This window comes from Camellia sinensis, chromosome 8, assembly GCF_055761805.1.
Source record: "Camellia sinensis isolate YWXY chromosome 8, ASM5576180v1, whole genome shotgun sequence".
Classification (NCBI taxonomy): Eukaryota; Viridiplantae; Streptophyta; class Magnoliopsida; order Ericales; family Theaceae; genus Camellia; species Camellia sinensis.
This window is the reverse complement of record NC_138968.1, coordinates 92134312-92151388: the sequence shown is the minus strand read 5'-3', so window position 1 is coordinate 92151388 and position 17077 is coordinate 92134312. Positions and strand designations below refer to the sequence as shown.

The window sequence follows — 17077 nt, the reverse complement described above, 5'->3', positions numbered from 1 at the left end:
GGCAATGGTTGCTATTGGGGGGCACGGTAAGAAATTACACTTTTGGTGACTAAAAAAAATTTAGTTGCCAAAAGTTATGGAATTGGCGACCAAAAATTATATTAGTTGGCAAAAATACAAGATTTAACTACTAATTTTTTTTAATTGGGGTATATTGATTATTAGCGACTAAAAAAAAATAGTCGCTAAAAATGTCACAATTGGCTACTAAAAAAATTTTTAGTCGCAAAATATGCAACAATATTTTTTTTTTTTATTTTTTTTTGCCGCTGTAAAGTTAGTTTTGGCTACTAAAATTATTTAGTCTCCGAATGAAAAACAAAAAATTACTTTTTATCTTTGGCGACCAAAAGTTTGGTCGCCAAAAATTTATTTCTAGCGACTAAAACATATTTTAGTCGTTGTAGAGTTAGTTTTGGCTACTAAAATTATTTAGTCATCGAATGAAAAACAAAAAATTACTTTTTATTGATTGCCAAAAATTTATTTTCAGCGACTAAAACATATTTTAGTCGCTGTAGAGTTAGTTTTGGCTATTAAAATTATTTAGTCGTCGAATGAAAAACAAAAAATTACTTCTTATCTTTGGTGACCAAAAGTTGGTCGTCAAAAATTTGTTTTTAACGACTAAAACATACTTTAATTGCCAAAGAACTAAAATATTTGAATGAAGACATTTCAAAGTTTGGAGGGATTTACAAAAATTAATTGACGACCAAACTGTTTAGTAGTAAATTGTGTAAAATGATATATATATTTTGTTTCCAAACCAAACCCTAAAATAACCAGCGTCTCTCTCTCTCTCTCTATTTTCAGCTTCTCTCACCATCTCCGTCTCCGCTGCTCCTCTTCCCTCCCTCTCTCACCGCCACTCTTTCTCGCGTTCGCCAGCAATAAGAGCACCTCCTCCTCCTCCGCCATCGCCATCGCCATCGCCATCGCCATCGTGATGCTGCGACCACCACCGCCGCCGCTACCACCTCCGTTTGAGTTAATTCATGATCATCAAGGTAGCTTGTGTAAATATTAGAGATATAGCCTTCTTTTCTTTCGAGGCATGAAAATCTAGAAGTGATGCCTTTAAAGGTTGGTGATTGATATGCCTAATTAAGCCCCACACATAAATAGTGTCCCAGTTTGAGTTCTTTTCTCTACTGGTTTTCCAACTCTGTTAATCATGGTAAATTTGATGAATAACCTAGTAACCATCTTGTTTGTTTTTCTCTGTTTAACTATCAAATTTTGCTTCCAACTTACATGAAAAGCGATGCTAACATTGTTAAATGACCTTGTCGAAACATATTATTTATTAGTACAATTCCCTGTCCGTTGATTACTTTCCTTTTTTCGTACTTGCTACCTTATTGATCACTGGTAAACTCTGTCCCCAAATGTTACTTAGATATATCATGGTTTTTCAATCTAATAGCATTGACAACCACTAAGGACTATGGTGGTGCTTCACTTTAGCTTTGAATATTTCTATATTTTTCCTTTTAGACCATTAGTATTGATTTCACTAATGCTAAATCAATTGAAATTTATCATTCAGTCACTGGTTTCAGAAGTTACTTTTATGGTTACTTTTACATGCTTTCTTAAAGCCCTCATGGTGCTAAAAGGTCAATTGTGATGTTAGTATATCTTGATTTGTCATGACTGCTTGTATGGCATTTTTAAACTTTATAACAATTTACCATGGTTGTATCCAAAACATTTTATGACACTGTAGCACTTAACTGTAGGCCATATAACTAGAGGCAATTGGATGATATTTGAATTCTTGCAACTAGAATCCATATATAACCGTAATAGTCTGCATTAATAGAAAATAATCTTTTAACTTGTTAGTTGAGCTTCTAGGATGAAGTGGACTTTGCATGAGAGACAGGCTGCTCATTTATACTATGCAATTTGAATATGGGCTGCATGTAAGCGAGAGCCTTTTCTTTGAAAAAAAGGAATGAAAAGAAGATTCTGTTAGTTGCTGATATGTTATAGATCAGAATAGGAATAGAGGCTATACACCAGATTTTGCAAATTGTTGCATAATAGACGTGGATGGGTTCATTGTTTACCGAGGCCCACTCTAAGCCTTAGTCAGGCTTAGATAATGCATCCCTAACCTACCTTTACCCCCCCCTTTAACTATACCCCAAAGCTACCCCCATCAGGGTTAGAGTGTGGCAGGGCAGATACATGGTAACCAGGTTGGATTGCCATCCCTAGTTACAGTATTAAAGTTAGAAGGATCAAAGGCATCTAATTCTGAAGAAGGTTTTCATTTACATACTTCACTATACATATTGTTTTGCTGTCCATTGCTCAACTGCTATCACCTTGTGCAAGTTTGGAAGTAGTGGATGGGCTTATGCAAGTATTATGGGTAATTTTGGACACAGAGTAGCCTGACACACAAACAATGAACAACATTGTTATATCCTATGTGAAACTAATTTATTGTTATGCCGAGTGTCTTGCTTTGCATGGAAAGGATGCAGGAGGGCACTCTGTTGCCCCTGCTGTTTCATTATTGAAGAAACTTATGTTCTCCAATGAGGCTGTTTAGACACTAGCAGGTATATGTATGTCCTTAACTACTCGTTTCTTCTTTCTATTTTCCAGTTATTAACTTATTTTTTTCTTTTTCTTTTTCTTTTGCCTCGCTTTCTTTCTTCAGCTTGGCTATATCTTCAAGGTTGCTTCAGGTTCCATTTCCAAAACAAACTATGTTAGGCACAGATGACATGGTGGAGAATGTAGCACCAATTCCTGTGCCTGGCAATGTGACAACCTCAGCTACTGGAAATACTCAGATCATGGTTGAAGAAGACTCTATTACATCATTAGTTCAATACTGTTGTGATGGTTGTTCAACTGTTCCTATACTTAGGCAGAGGTGGCATTGCACTGTTTGCCCTGATTTTGATTTATGTGAGGCATGTTATGAAGTGCTAGATGCAGACCGGCTTCCTCCACCGCAATTTAGAGATCATCCCGCGTCAGCAATTCCAATAGAAGTGGAAACATTAGGTGGAAAGGGCAATGAAATTCATTTCTCTACAGATGATTTATGTGATTCAAGCTTGTTACCGGTACACACAATTCATTTCTCTACAAATATCACTACAATTCATTTCTCTACAGATGAATTGTAGGTACACACATTCACTGCCTTACTAGAATTAACAATTTTATTATTATTTTGAAAATCTTGCTAATTCTTTGTAATGCACTAACAGAATCACATCGGCAGAAATGTTGGTATTACAATTTGATGTGTACCAGTGGGGGATAGGTTAGTTGAGTCTTATGTTTATCCTTAATATGTTTCAAAATTAGACGTATCTTAGTCAATTTTTATATTTAGGGCCATTTTAAATGTTCAAACTTCTTTGTCTACCTCACAATTATTGGATTCCATTTGAAGTTGAGTTTCACTTATTTTTCCAATCGTGCTTGTGATTTTGGCTTGATGAAGATTAACCACCATGGACGAAGATGGACCATCTGAAGTTGATGAAGATGGACCATCTGAAGTTGAGTTTCACTTAGTTAAGTCTTATGTTTAATCCTCTGTTATCTATGGAATTATATTTTTGAGATTGGACTATACTTGATTTGTATGAAATTTTTATAGGAAATATTAATTTGATGTTATATATGAATTTTTTTGATGGTCGAAAGTGAAATGTGTGCATGTTGTGGAATGGTTGCTAATTTTATCAGTATATGGATTATTTTGTTTGTATACAGGGTATATATTGTACTAATAATGGAATAAATACAGGTGGTCGAGAAATGAATTAAAAAAAATTATAAAATTTTTGGCAACTAAATATTTTGGTAGCCAAAAATTCAAGCAAAATTTTTTCATGGCTAAATATTTAGTTGTAAAAAAGAAACAACAGACTGTTGGCGACCAAATAGTCAGTAGCCAAAATAAATCAAGATGAGGAAAGAAACTTTTGCCGACTAAATATTTTAGTCACGAAAGAACATGGCATCCTTCAGTGACTAAAATGTTTGGTTGTAAAATACCATGAAATGAAAATATCTAATCTTTTGGCGATTAAAATGTTTAGTCGTGAAAAATGACAACGAATAAACTATTTGGTCGCTAAATGTATTATTATTAGTGACTTAAATTTTTAGTCGGTAAACGTATTAGTATTAGCAACTAAAATGTTTTAGCGACTAAATATTTTAGTCACTGAAAGAGAATTTCATTTTGATTTAATTACTTTCGGCGACTAAATATTTGGTTGCCAAAACATTATGTCTGGTGACTAAATCCGTTTTAGTAGTCAAAAATAAGATAATTAATGACCAATGTCAATTTAGTCGCCATTGACTATTGCCGACAAGGCTTTGGTGACCAACAGGGCGACGAAGAACCTTAGTCGCCATTGACTTTCGGCGACTAAAAAAAATCTTCAGTGACTAAAAATTTGGTCGCCAAAAGTATAATTTCCTATAGTGGGGTGTCACAATAGCAGTAGCAACAGCTTTGGTTTTGTGATTTTTATGATGACTAGTTTAGTGTGGTACACATTGGAAGATTGAAGGTTGTTGTGGGTAGTAAGAGTAGCAACAGAGAAAAAAGAAAGAGGTTAATAGCTAGTGTTGGTTGTCGTGTGGTTAATAAAATTGTTGGAGTGATAATGGGTGGTTAATGAGATTCTTTTCTTTTTTTTTTTTCCTGTTTTTTTTGTCTTTCACTTTATTTGATAAATTTGATAAATTGTTGGGGTGATAAATTTGAATATAAAGGGTATCTGTGCGTATATAAAATATTGAAGGATAAAATTTCAAATGCAACTAGTTTGTTTGATAATGTCAGCAAATTATGTCTTTTTAATTGCGAGGACACTAACAAAAGGGGTAATCTATAATAAGTAATTAAACAACAAAGGAGGTTAATGTCATTTCAAAAACTCAAGGGAGGTCTTTATATTTTCATTAAACCTCAAGCGAGGTGAATGTAATTTATCATTTTCTTTAATAAACAATTAGTGTTTTGTACATATTACATTGTATTGTAATTATTATTTTTTAAATATCAATAAAATGAAAAATGGGAAAAATATTAACAAACCACTTAGAACTTTTTAAAGAATGGAATGGGAAAAATTCAAATGATTAAATCTCTCACAAATATCATTTTTCTTCTCTTTTCATCTAAATTTGTTTAAAATAGTAGTCATCACCCTTTTTTTTTTTTTTACTAGTCATCACCAAATTTTTTTTCTCTATTTTTTCCCTTCATTTTTCTCTTTCTTCCATTCTATCCACCAAAGAAGATGATGCTTGGAGGCGGGAAAATAGTGTAGTGGGTTTAGGAATTTCAAAGGGATGGCCATAGGAGTTGTAGAAGGCGTGAGGATGCAAACATGAAATGTGGGTAAGGGCTAAAGTGCCATCCAGAAGGTGAAAGAGAGTTGGGCTCATTGTCACTGACACCATACATAGTTTATACTTACATCACTCACAGCTATCACTTGCACCATACAAGTTATCATTTGCACTAGACAAAGTTTTTACATGCAACATATATGAGAAGGGGTAAAGAGATGAGGGTGGTTAGGATCATTGTGGTAATGAGGAAAGGGCCCAAGAGGATGTGAAGCAATGAGGGTTAGGGAAATATGGGAAAAGAATGGAGTAGCGGTTGAGAGATTATAGTGGGTAGTGAAAAGGTGATAGATATAGAAAAAATTATAAAAAAGAGGGGAAATGCAAAGACAATTTTGTCAAAATAAGCTAATTATATGTCTTTAATATTTTTTCCTTGTTTCATGTGTGCGGCATTTTTTAAAAACTAGTTGGACCCCCACATGGCTAAAAATAGGTTGCACCACAATGTATAATATTATTAAGGTAGTTTAAATTGCTAGATTTATATCGAACTTAGATGACGTACTTCATTAATAATAATAATAAAAATAATAAACAGTAAAAAAAGTGAAATCATTTTTGCAGTGCACACAATCTATATTTGATGGGCATGCTACTAGTATCTAGTGTGAGCAGAGTCTTATAACTTATAGTAACTAAGTGAATTTTCAGTGTGATTATATATCAAAATAATTTTAGGATGCATAATTGAGCAACAAAATGATAACATTTGATCAATTGTATAGGATTCATGAATTGCTCCGAGCAACCAAATAAGACACTGCCAAAGTAAACAAATTAAGCAATGTAAATGGAGAAACAACCAAAGGACATATTATAAGAAGATGGTATTGGGTGATAGGAGAATCTATATGCCGCTTCTCTTTATACACAACAAACTAAAAGAGTCTATGTTTGTTTGTTTGATTTCCTTATATGACTTAAGAAGAAGAAGAAGAAGAAGAAGAAGAAGAAGAAACAAATAAACTAAGTCAAAACAAATATTTCAAAAAAGAAAAAGAAAAAAAGTGAACATCCTAATTTTATGTAATAGACAGATGGGAAAAGAAAACACATAAGAATGTGTTTTCTCTCTCAACAACTGCATTTGCATCCTTTGTTCGCAAGTCTACTTTGTTTCCTAAGAACAAGAGTCAGTCTAATCACGAAGCTCTTTTAATCATCACTCAACATTCTCAAATTTAACACATTGGATGATATCATAGACAAGCAATGCACCAACAACTCCTCAGTAGTATGCACTTATGATTACACGTTATCTTTGACAATGAAACAAAATGATTATATTCAAGCATTGGAGACTCACAACAAGAAATCTACCATTTCAACCAAAAAGAGTGATCACAATAAATATAACAAGCAACTACTCATTTTCTTGTATCCCTCTATTGGCACCATAGGTTAGTAAGAACTTCAAGAGTAGACCAGAAAAAACTCCATGTTGCAGTAGGAAGTTGTATAAGGTATATTAAATAGAAATCCCCACACTACAAGGGCATTTGAAATATTGAGACAAAAATTCAGATTGCATATATTTATACATATGTCAAACATTCTTTATAAATATAAGGGGAAGCATTTACCAAACAGATTACTCCATTAGGTCGGCACATCTTGCAACATCCAACAGGAAAATAGAAAAATGTAAGGAAAAGCCAAAGGTGAGGAACATTAAAAAAAAAAAAATGTACTAAAGACTACATATGTGTTTTAAGTTATAATTATCTCATCTTTTTAACTAAAACAACAAAGAATAGGTGCACACAATAAGCTATCTTGCCTTTTCATTTGATAGCATTTGGTAGACAACTTACACCACTGAGCAGATGGGTTCTAACATCTTAAACTAAACCAACTTAGAACAAAATTCATATTATTGAAGTTATGTAAATAGTTTCATTTTTGGTCAAATTTTTAAAATGAAAAAAATGCAAAAAGATTCAAAAAAGGTATTCCTACTAAATTCTAGATTTCAAATTGTGACAACCCCAACATGCATATCATAATCACATTTATTTAATTATGTATGATTTTTAAGTTGTGATATGTGCTACGTGATTAATTTGTGCATATTTGTTTGATTTGGAAACTATCTGTTATAATTTCTGTTCTGAATTTGAAATTGAAGGCTTAAATGATTTCAGAAACCGAAATTGACAAGATGAATAGACTAATTGGAATATTTAGAAACATTTGGAAATTTTAATTAAAATTTGATTTAGTAAGATTAAGCTTTGTTTAATTTGTTCTAAGCCTTGATTAATTAGCCTAATGCTTAATTAGTGAGTTAAGTTAATTCTTTATATATATATATATATATATATATATGAGAGGTTGGCCCATTTGAGCTCATTTTTCTCATCAATTTTGCTGAGGGAGTTTTCTTTAGCGAGAGAGTGAACTTCCATCTAGAGAGAGAGAGAGAGAGAATTGTGTTTGAGTTGGATTGAAGGAGAACTTGAGGATTTTGCTAAAGCAAGCTCAAGATTGTGCAAGAATATATGTAATTCAAGGCGCTAGGTGAGATTTGTACCTCAATTCTTGAAGATAATCCATCTCAGAGTTGAGTTCATTGAGTAATTAGGATCATTTGCATATGTTTTGTAAAATACGGTCAAGAAGATGGTGGAATTTGTAGTAACTTTACATGCATGCATGATTATATAAAGTTTTGCTATGTTGAATTTGAATTCTATCATCCAAGTTGAAATTGGAACTTAACATGCACATGCATCTTTGATTCACAATGTTTTGACCTTTAATTTCATGTGTTTGGGAATTATGGAAAAGAGTTTGAAACTAAATTATACATGCATAGAGGTTTTAAGCTCAATTTTGCTAAATTGATGAGCTTTGAGCAAATGGTTTTTGAAAAGGTTATGCATTTGAGTTTTCTAAAGTAATTCCATATTTTTGAGCAAGTCATGCATGACCCTAAACTTTGAATTGGTGTTTGGAAGCTCAAACTTTTAGTTTTGAAACCTAGAATTTTTGTAGACCGCTCGAGCGACCAAGTGGTGGCTCAAGCGAACATTGTGAGCTCCCAGCATCTTTGCAGTTTTTGCAGTTTTGACAAGGCATTTTGTGTTCATATCTTTGCTCTCATGTCTTTCCAAACATTCTTAGGCATGATTTATGACTCATTAGGGAATTAATAAGTAAGAAACTATTAAATTAGACAAGAGAAGCAAGAGTTATTCAATTCGAACAATGTGTTACAATGTGTATGATTATGTGAATGTGTAGGTTGGAATGTCAAGGTGGATTATCAGACTAGTCAAGGTGAGTAATGTCTTAGTAAAAATATTTTCGTATAAACTACTTTGAAATTGGCTTTGTTATACGATGATTTATGCAATCTATATTTTGATTATGAGATTTTTAGTAAGACAAGTCTTTCCTAAAATGTTAGATATGTTACGAATCTCCGATTGTTCCTGATATGATAAGTTCTCCGAATAAGTGCTTTTGAAATGCTAAGTTATGCCATGAAATTCTAAAATGCATACGATATGATAAGTTTTCCGAAAATGAGATTTGGCCAAGAATGAATGAGTTTCCCTTTGATCAACTACTGTGACAACTTTGGAAATGCACTTTGATCTCTAATGACTTCCATTTTGTCTTTGAATCGTCTTGTACATTCTGTATAAGTTATTGATTTGTTGTAAACGTTTTGTATGATGTTGATCTTTAATGATCGTTCCGCATAACTTCGATTGTAATCTTTCTGCATGATATTTACTCGTTATAGACGTTCCGCGTATGCCGTTCCAAGTGGGCTTCTGCATAAGTTGTTCCCAGTGGGTGTTCCATATATGTCGTCTAATGAGTGTTCTATATGAAGTTGTCTAATGTGGGTGTTTTGTATGATGCTGTCCAATATGGGCGTTCCGTATGAAGTCGTCCAGTGAGGGCGTTCGAATGCTTCGTTCCATTGTGAACATTCTGTATGATATTCCGTCAAGTTTTGATAAGGCTTTTGGAAATGTACCACCATATGTGAAATACCATGAAAGGTTCGAAGAAGGTTCAATGAACTATATTTCGTTCTATTGTGAATGTTCTGTATAATATTGCATCAAGTTTTGATAAGGCTTTTGGAAATATACCACGATATGTGAAATACCATGAAAGGTTCGAAGAAGGTTTAATGAACTATATTTGTTATTATATGTTTCCGAAACATGCTGTAATTATCTCAAGAATGTTATAATGTTTTGATAAGTTATGGAACTCATTCATTTAACCTTTTACTTAGAGATTAGTCATTGGGCTTCCAACTCACTCTGTTATATATACATATATATATATATATATATATATGTAGGTGAGCATCAAGAAGTTCAGCATTAGAAACTGCTTAGAGTCAACCCTTTATAAAGCTATGCAAGATGTGCCTTCGCGTTGAGATTTTTGTTGTTGCTTTTGGTCAAGCTTTGTTAAGCTTAATTTCATTAAGTTTTGTTAAGTCATATTTGTGATCTTGGGTTTTGTATATTTAGATGATTGCTTGTAAATATGTTATGTATGTTATGCAATATGATGTATATCACTGATCATGTCATAAAAGAACAGCGCAATAGACAAATTTTATGTTGTTTTCCTTTCGTTTCAAGCATCGTATATTTAATTATATTTTGAAATTTTGTTTGAGGCCGTAGGTAATTTCATGATTACAGGCCAATCATTATCCAAACCTCTAGGGGCGGGTTCGGGGTCGTGACACAAATAGTTTTGAATGTCATCACTACAACAAAATTAGTTTTTACGGCTTCATATCAATAACATACGGTAAATACAAGCCGTGGTTTTTCACTTTTTCGACTTGCTTTTTTTATATGTCTTAAATAATTTCCCAACCATGATGTGTCTATTGCATAGGTCGCAAATGCTAATAACGATGATTTTTTTACGGTTTGCAATGTTAGCCCTAAATAATAAAACTTTCTATGACGTGCATATGACATACTGTTAATACATCAGCTATACACGACATGCGTACACCAACTGTTAAAACTATTAAATATTTCACCATGCACAAAAAGTCGAACCGTTAAAAATTTCACTTTTCACGGTGCACGTATGCCTGCTGTTGAATATATTTTACTTTCTACGACATGCAATTTTTGTTGTAAAATCTACAACCCTAAAAAAAAAAGTAATGGCCAAATAAAAAGAAAAACTTTAGCACCAAACGCGAAAAGACAAATTAAAAAAAAATAATTCAAAATACATTCAACTCTTTGGCTTCTTCTAATCACAAGGAACATAAAAGGCCAGGGTTCATCACAAGGCACATAAAAGAGAGAGAGGAAGGGAGAGGGAGAGGGAGAGGGAGTGCATTCAATACTCTTAGGTCATGTTTGTTTGGGTGGACATGAGCTTGGGATTGGACTAATAGTCCAATAAAATTATTAATCTGATGTTTGGTTAAACAATTAAAGTAGGGATTAATTATTTTAAGCTTGACTATTAGTTAAGATCGGATACATAATCCAACGGATTCGTAGTCCTAGGACTATTAGTCATGGGAATGTTAATCCAGTCCGCCCAAACAAACATGGCCTTAGAGGCAGAGTGTATCTCACAATCGCTGTCTCTGTAGGCCTCTCTCTCACCACCCAAACCAACATAGCCTCGAAAACCTCTCTGCCTACGACAGCGGCGGCGTCGTCGCCGGCAAGAAGCTTTTAGTCTTCGAAGTCATCTCCTTCAGCTTCTTCCTCTTCTCCTCCTTAGTCGATGAGGGCCTCAAGCTCGCCATCAATCTCTTGAACATCAAGGATGTTGATAAGGCATTTCGGGTCTACATTAATTTCAAGGTTCTTAGATTCAGAATGTTGGCTTCAACTATTTGATAGGTTATGGGGTGCTTGTTCTTGATGCTTTCAATGGTGAATGTTATTGAGATCCGATTGGGGACCTTGCCTTGCAGTAACAAATCGACGGTTCATGCTATCAAGGCATTGATTATATTGGTGACCTCTATACTTATTGTTTATATATCTACTGCTATGTATGAGTTTTTGCATTGATTGTGCAAATTTTGAGTTCTGCTTGTGTGTTGCTTACTTGATTATAAAATATGACTGAGATTTAAGTAGTTTGTGAACTTGGTGGTGTTGATTTAGTGAAATTGATGGTCTAATTCTTATAACAAAATGATTTTTTGGGGCTAATTATGATGATTTGGTAAGCATTTACTGTTGCAAGTTATGCTCATTTGATTGAGCACACCCCTTCAAATGAATTTTCGAAACCATATTAATGTGCATTCTGTATGCCTGTGTAGTCACTGAGTACTGTCCTTGCTGTCAGAATTATATATATATATATATCTACATATAAGAATATTTTGTGACTGATTACAATTTTTTTTAATGTTTGTCAGAATGTGCACGGGCTATTAGTTTTTTTTTTTTTTTTTTGGTGGTTTTGTTCTTAAATATCATCAATTGATTGTGATTCATGCTTCTATTATTACTTGTTTTTATTGAAATTGTGCTACTTATAGGTTGCCACTATTTCAATCCCTTCATATTTATCTGAATTGATCAATTGTCATCACTTTGGTAATCGGAACCTTTTGGTCTTACGTATGTTTTACTTACTAAAATGTCAGTGAGATGAGATAGATGCAACAGGAAAGACTTTGGTGATTGATTACACAAGTCCTACTAATCATCAAAAATAAAAATTTTGAAAGCAAATTGGTGACCAATAAAAACCATGAAATGACCAAAAGGATGAAGAACAATTTATTTATTCAAATGAAGATGAAAAAAAATAAGGAAAACCAAATGATCATTCAGGTTATTGAATCCAATATGGTATAGGTATTTATTAAAACTCAAATTATATTATCTTTATTGAGAAAATTAACCTCATTGTCTTAAGGCCAAGTTTGGCAAGTTGAAAAAAAGCTAAAAAGTTACTCAAAAAGTTAAAAAGTTATCACTATTCACCAAAAGTCAAAAATTACGGTTGCACAACTCCCAATCCTAATTTTTCCCTACACACTAATTTATACAATTTTTTGATACACATTTTTCCATAAAAAGTCAAAAAGTTAACTCAAACATCCATATTTTTTCTCTCAATTTTTTAGTCCAAAAAGACAAAAAGTGCACTTATTTAGGACACCCTACAAAAGTGTCTCTTTGAAGCAAGAGATGTTGGTCGGTCTGTCTGTCTCTCTCTCTGTGTAATTTTTATATTTTAATTTTTGTGTTATTTTACTTTATAACTAGTTGATCCATGCAATGCACGTATTATTTTTTTAAAAAAATATTTAACGGTATGATGTGTGTTATTAAAGAATAAATATAATTTAAAATTAAAATTAAAATTAAAGTATAATTTTAATTATGTATTTTGATAATATTGGCTCTATTGTTCCATAAAAGTGTTACTTGAATACTTATGATGATTTGGTAAGTACTTACTGTTGCAAGTTATACTTATTTGGATACTTTAATTTAAAATTAGCTGAATTTACTTATTAAGATAATAGAATTAAGTTGAAACCTTTCTAATTTGGATGCACTATATGCACTTTGTTATGTATTTTTTTTTTAGTTGTGGCAAATGTTAAATAATTTTCTAGTAGAGTTGAAATAATTTGTGGTTCAGAAAAATGAATAAAAAATTATGGTTACAACAATTTGTGGTTCAAAATTATTTTGATGAAAAATTATATAACATTCACTACATCTCCAGGGACCAATTTGTGGTTCCAATTATTTATTTGTTTTAAAATTGTGACTCTCTCATTAGGCACATTCTTATATTGTCATTGTGTTGGTTTTGACAAAAATGGATTTTGGCTTTACTCTATTTGAGGGTGGTGCATGAAGGGATAAAGTCTTAAGACTCTATCCTTGAGTTCTATCCCCTTGCTTGCTCTCCCTTAACTTCTGAGCCATGTGAGTTATATATTTTCTCATGTTCTCCTTTGCATTCTCAATAACTATGTATATGTCTTGTTTTCCTTTGAAAATAATTCACAATAGAAATTGTATCCCTTAGCCTTTTTGCAACTTTGCTGATAGTTGTGAAGTTTCTATGATATAATTGTGCTTTGAAGTAAGCTTTTCAATTGGTTAATGTTTCAATTCTTCTGATTAAACTCACCATTTTTCTCCTACCTTATTTATTTTAGTCAAAGCTAGTCTTCTTTTCAAAGAAACATGGTCCTTGATCTATCCAAATTTCTTCTCAATCAATGACATAGGTTTTAAGCCACTAGGTTATGATGGTGTTGTAGCAGATGTTTGGTCATGTGAAGTCATCCTTTATGTTTTGATGGTTGGATATCTTCCATTTGATAACATAGACCTTCTAACCTCGTACAAAAAGATTAGTTGTTCTTATTCTTTTACATGCAATTTTGCTTCTCTCTAGTTGAATTAATTTCAATGTGTGAATGCATTGCTCAACTAATCATAGAAAAACAAAATTCATATTTGACAGATTGAGATGAGTCTAATTATCTCCATCCTAAATGGAACCCACCTTAGCTTTCATAACTAGTGCTTAATCTTTCTTTGTTTTTAAACTTGTTCTTGATCATCAAGAAATTAGAACATGGTCGAAGCAATTCTTTTCAACTTAGAAAGTAAAGTTCAGGGCAAGTTATTCTTTTCAATGGAAGGAAGAGGCATGTAAACTTATATGTTAGACATTATAGAGCTTAGAGTGTATTGTTTGGTTGCTGAGAATCTGGGAAAAATAGGAGGAAAATAAGGAATTACTAGTCTTTAGGTGGGTTGGAATTTGTTATATCCTAAATGAAATGTAATTTGCTTCTATGTTGTTAGTTTAAACAGATTTATCTCATCTCATGTTTTTGTTTCTTGTATAATTTTATTGTTTACTTCTGACGTGTATAAGCCCATAAAGGCCACGAATCACATATAGACAATCCAAGCCCATCACTTGGAGCCCAATGCACAACCCAGCTGGTGAGGTCCAGGACAGCTGGAGTCCAACATGGCATAAAGAGCCAATGACATTCAGACACACGGCAAGAGAAGGACAAGCCACATCAGCAGACAAAGATCTGCGAAGTTATTGCCACTGCACATCACCATCAATGCAGCCCATCACAGCATTTATTACGACAACACCTCTCCGTCGGAACATGACCCCCTTACCCTGAACAAGGTAAGCTACAGCATAGGCTTTGGGCGAGGAGAGCAGGTCGGAAGAGACATCGAAATGATTACCAAAGGATATAAGCGAACGTTGAAGACAAGAAGAAGGTTAAGCTTTCTATCTCTAATCTCTCCCTCTATACTCTACTTCTCTTCCTAACTTGCTCGTCGGAGGGTTCACTGGGGGACTACCCCGTTCCCCGTTGAACTTGTTTGCAGGTTATCCGGTGGGCTTGAGCATTTGGACTTGGGCTTGAGGAGCTTGGACCAGTTCGCTCCATTCATTGGGATAAACTATATCATCAGTTGGCGCCGTCTGTGGGAACGCTTTGCTCCTCGCGCCAGTTGTGTTCACCGTCGCCGGAGACCCCGTTCCAACAACCTTTTCCTCCTACCCGTCAAAGTGTATGGTCACGACTAGATCCATGGCTTCTCACAATAATGCTGCCGACCATCAGGCCGACCCCCCCAATCCAAACAACCCACCACAGTATTTTATCGAGCTTACCAATAGCATTAACCGCATGGCCGAGCAAAACCAGGCCTTGATAAATGCTTTACTCCAAAGAAACCTTCCGATGCCTCCTCTACCATCTCCAGATATTCCGCCCAACCAAGAAAGAGCCCCGAGCCATACTGCTCCGCAACTCCATCCACCAAACTTGGAAGGTTTGCAACCTCCTCAACCACATATAAATCCACCACCACCACCTCCATACCTGTCGGTCGTAGCACCAGCCCCTGAAGGGGAAGCCAGCAGCGTCCAGTCTCCATTGACTGACCATGGTGACCATGTTCTCCTCTGGGACGCTGAGCTCCGAGCAATGAAGCTCCAACTCCAAGGGTCATGTAGAACATTCAGCATAAACCCTCTACCACGGCAAATTCACCATTTGTTGCCTCCATCCGGGACAAACCTTTACCCGCCAAGTTCAAAATGCCCACCATTGACTCCTTTGACGGTACGACGGACCCAGTCGACCATCTGGAGACCTACCGTACCCTTATGATCCTCCATGCCTTTCCTGACGAAATCATGTGTCGGGCTTTCCCCGTGACACTGAAGGGGTCAGCTCGAATGCGGTTTAGTCAGTTACCAGCGGACTCTGTCTCCACTTTCCAGCATCTTAGCGACTCCTTCCTCAGCCATTTCATTGGAGCCCAGCGCCAACGCCGCCCTGCAACCCAACTCCTCAACATCCGTCAGACCGAGGGGGAGTCGCTGCGCAGCTTCGTTACCCGCTTCAACACCGAAGCCCTACAAGTAGCGGAGAATGACGACAAGGTCATCCTCACGGCTTTCATGGCCGGGCTATGATCGTCTGATTTCCTCTTCTCCCTCTCCAAAAACCCCCCGACCTCCATGGCAGCCCTACTCTCCAAAGCCCAAAAATACATGAATGTCGAAGATTCACTAGCCGCTCGGCAGTATCCAATATCTAAAAACCCGACCCCCAGAGAGAAGAGAAAAGACTCGGAACCCAGAAACACCTAGTATAACAGCCAAACACCCCACTATACCGACCGACCTCCTTGCGTTGACCGGTCGGCACCAGCCCGACCGCCTGGTCGGTTCGAGTAGTACACGCCCCTTAATTCTCCCATGGAACAAGTCCTCCACCAGATCCAACGGGATTACCCCCTCAAATGGCCCCTACCCTCCCGGACCCTTTCCAACAGGAAAGACCAGTTCAAATATTGTCATTTCCACCAGGACCATGGCTACAGCATTGATGATTGCATCAACCTCAAGGATTAGGTCGAGAATCTCATTCGTCAAGGGTGTCTTAGCCGGTTCACGGACACCCACCCACAACAGAGGCAAAGAACCGAGCCCCTCAGAAACAACCGCCGGCGTACCCCACCCCGGCAGCCAGCCTAACCTAACCAAGGCCATGACCGCCCTCCACAACAGCCTCGGCCCCCAGGTAATCCCCCTCCGCCAGTTGGTGAAATCCGAGTCATTTCTGGTGGCCTTGCTTGTGGCGGACCATCCTGCTCCGCTCAGAGGGCAGAGCTCAGGAAGATAAGGCAAGGCTCGGACAGAGCAGTGGCCACGGTAGACCGACCCTCCAAACAGCCCAAGCAGTGGATAGAGCCCATCACCTTCACGGACGCCGACTGTACTGGCATCCGTTATCCTCATGATGATCCTCTCGTCATTTCTGCCCTCCTCTCCAACTATAAGGTCAGACGGGTTCTCATCGACAACGGCAGTTTTTCAGACATAATATTCCTCAGCTGCTTCCGCCAGCTCAAAATTGGGGAGGAAAGTTTGTCTCCCCTCCAAACCCCTTTGGTCGGTTTCACTGGTGACCGGGTGACCTCTATCGGCTCCATCGATCTCCCCATCACCATCGGCGAATACCCACGGCAGACTACCAAGTTGCTCACTTTCCTTGTGGTTGACTGTCCCTCTGCCTACAACATCATTCTTGGTCGCACCGCCCTCAACGCTTTCCAAGCTATCACTTCAACCTACCACCTCGCCATAAAGTTTC

General features: G+C 36.0%; 1 long non-coding RNA gene across 1 annotated transcript; it reads left to right on the top strand.

Annotated features, from left to right (window-relative positions):
* Positions 1-789: 789 nt before the first annotated feature.
* On the top strand, positions 790-3423 carry LOC145797017 (uncharacterized). The gene is made up of 2 exons (XR_014337941.1): positions 790-2579; positions 2681-3423. It is a non-coding gene; the product is annotated as an uncharacterized LOC145797017 (long non-coding RNA).
* The last annotated feature ends 13654 nt before the right edge of the window (positions 3424-17077 follow it).